Below are 2,987 nucleotides of genomic sequence, written 5' to 3'. Positions count from 1 at the left end.
GGAAATTGTTTACTCATTATTTTTAAAATAGACTTCATAACAATGTTTTTAAATGAGTCAGTGAGCCACAACAATCATAGTCATAATCAAATTCTTGTTTATCCCAGCAAGGTCATTATTCAAAGTGAGTCCATTAGTTATGAGTCCAACAGTTATAGTCTTATAAACGTAAATTGGTTAAAGATTAAACTAAAACTTGAGTCACATCAACCATCCCACAGAATGAGACTTTACTTTTATTGAACCTTCGGTTATGCAACGGGCGTCAAACCACCCTTCCTCCAAGATTGAAGTTTCGCTCCACAAGGTTATGGCAAATCTCCAAGTGTAGAACATATGGCAAATAGATTCACTAGAGAGGTCATAGTTATGGCAAACAGAATCAAGCTCAAGATTCATATTGTAGTGGAGGTCGATAGTAGGGATTCGACCCTAACAAATTTTCCATAAGAAAATCTTGATTTTAGAGGGAAACGCTAATAAAGCATGGTTTCTTCCAACATTCCCAGGAGGGTCGAGGCACAAAGGGCAGTAAAGAAAAGAATATACAATCTTGATAATGGCACATCCTCTAGGATAGAGGGTCCAGACGTAATAATCCTTTATGCTCTAGCTGACAGATGTATAGCTAAAACCAACTTGCTTAGGACAGACCTAAAAGTAGAGATAGATCCTCTACCCATATCCCATGCTAAATTAAGTCAAAGTGGTAAATTTTTGGTAGCACTCACATCAATAAACGTATGCCAACGACTTAGAGGAATAGGGTGAGCTAATGATCATGCATAAAATCAATGGATTTACCAATCATTACATAATAAAATCGGCATTTGTGATATAATCTTCAACAGCCCTTTGATGACGAGGAGCATTAACTCTCTCGGGAGAGTAAACAGTAACTCCTTCAGCAGCAAGAAAAAGCGACGGAGCATTAGATGGTAGTTTAGGATGAACAAGGGTGCAAGAATCGCCTTCAATCAAGAAACAGTGCACTCGTTTTTTTTTTTTTTTAAAATGTTCACATAAGATCAATTAGATAAAATTTTAATCCTTGTTATCCTAAAAATGTACATAAATATCATATAGAAGAGGTGAAAATAAAAAAGAAAAAGAAAGACTTATTTTAGATCGAGTTCTGTTGAATTCAGGAGGACTATGCTTATGCAGGATATTCGTAAGTTGGTAGGCCATTACCTGATTCAAGTTGGACCAAATTAATCTTGGACAATTCCAAGAAAGTAATAAGTCAGCGTCATCGTCATCGTTCAAGAATCTAGCACGAGTTGCTCTCTAAAAAAATCCTTACTATTATATATAATTCTAACCATTCAGATAATAATTCCAAAATCTTGACCAAAACAAAAAGAAAATTAGGTAAAGATGGACCAAATTCTAATCACGAGCCTGCTGCTCGGTCTAAATGGAGTAGAAGCTAAATCCCATTTCTTCATCTTTTTCTTGCTTTGATGTCTCAATTCATTAATATAATAGATTAATAATACGCAACGGTTATTATATCCACCGTGATCCTTATCATATAATTAAAAGAGAGTTTTAAAATTTCAAGTGCTTCGTTAGCTTTTATTTATGACACTCAACTGTCCGTTAGTTCTTATATAAAAGTTAAAAAGTTCATCTCTCTTTCACCTCAATTCTATTCATTTTAAAGTTTGGGGATTGCAATCATATCAAATGGAGAAAAGATAGAGTGTTAAAAACTCTTAAAAGAAAAATTGGGGATTCCTACCACCCATCTGAATAAAGACAATCATTGGAACAGAAAAGAAAACCTATTTAATCTGTAACCATAAAAGTCACCCTTATTAGTTTCATCCCATGAGCATATTATCCTTGTACATGACTTTGTCATAGTGTTCAGATACTAGTGGTACTCCAATCATGCAACTCTTCTATTCATGCCATTACCTTCTCCTACGAGATTGACATCATTATTGCGTTGCCTCTCCCTGGCCCATGACCACATATTGTCGTCATATATAGCACTAGTAATATGATAACGTGTTATTAATACATATCATACGTGTTACTGATAATTACCACTATTTTGTTGCGAAATTAGTCGACCACAAATTAGCCATCTCCCTGTCAACCCCCGAATCTGCTACATATCCTTTGATGTAACCATTAGCTGCTATATCTTGCAATGTTTTAACACCTTGTTTGGAGGGAGAAAGGACAAAAGGAGAGAAAGAGAAAAACTAAGTACTCTCTTTCTTCTGTTTCTTGTCTCTTGTGTATCTACTTAAGATGAGAGATATCTATTGGAACATAATGGAATAGGGATTTTACATAATTGCACACAAAAGCTTTCCAAATATATATAATTAATATCATAATTATTAGACATTCTTTAAAATATCATAATCACTGCTGAAATCATTGAACAATCTTCTAAAAATATTATTCTATCATTAATTATAATTAAAACTAAAAGACAATTTTTTTTTTATTTTTTACCTTGTATAAGAAAACTAGTTTTTATCTTAAACTTTTTTGTTCACAAAAGAATTTATATGCATAGCAGTGGTGTCTCTTTAACTTAATTTGTTTTAATACAGTAAACAGTTCTTTGGCCAGTTGGATTATAACTATTAATCCACAGTTTTGGAGAGGAAAATTAAAAACAAGGGTTAGGGACGGTGCTTCCTTCCCAATGACAAGCCGACACGTGCCCTCTAGCCCTCCACATCTATGTCCGATCGTCGTCACGTTAAAGGTTTGCATTTTTCTCGAGGGCGTGATTGAAGAGATCTCGATCGTAGTGATCCTGCGGCTCTCGTCTCGCCACGTACGATTGCATCTTGTGATGGTGATGAGTGGACGAGGAATATAATGGACTGGCCTTTGGACCACTTTGGAGTTTAGAATATGCCACAAAAATTCATTTCCTCAAAGGAGTAATATGTATTTTGCTCTGTCCTAAAAAGATAATGGAGGAGAAATATTAAGTTTATTAAGCTTAAGTT

Source organism: Typha angustifolia, chromosome 11 (genome assembly GCF_048772165.1).
Source record: "Typha angustifolia cultivar Huaian chromosome 11, ASM4877216v1, whole genome shotgun sequence".
Taxonomy (NCBI): Eukaryota; Viridiplantae; Streptophyta; class Magnoliopsida; order Poales; family Typhaceae; genus Typha; species Typha angustifolia.
The sequence above is the reverse complement of the archived record's forward strand: the minus strand, read 5'-3'. Positions refer to the sequence as shown.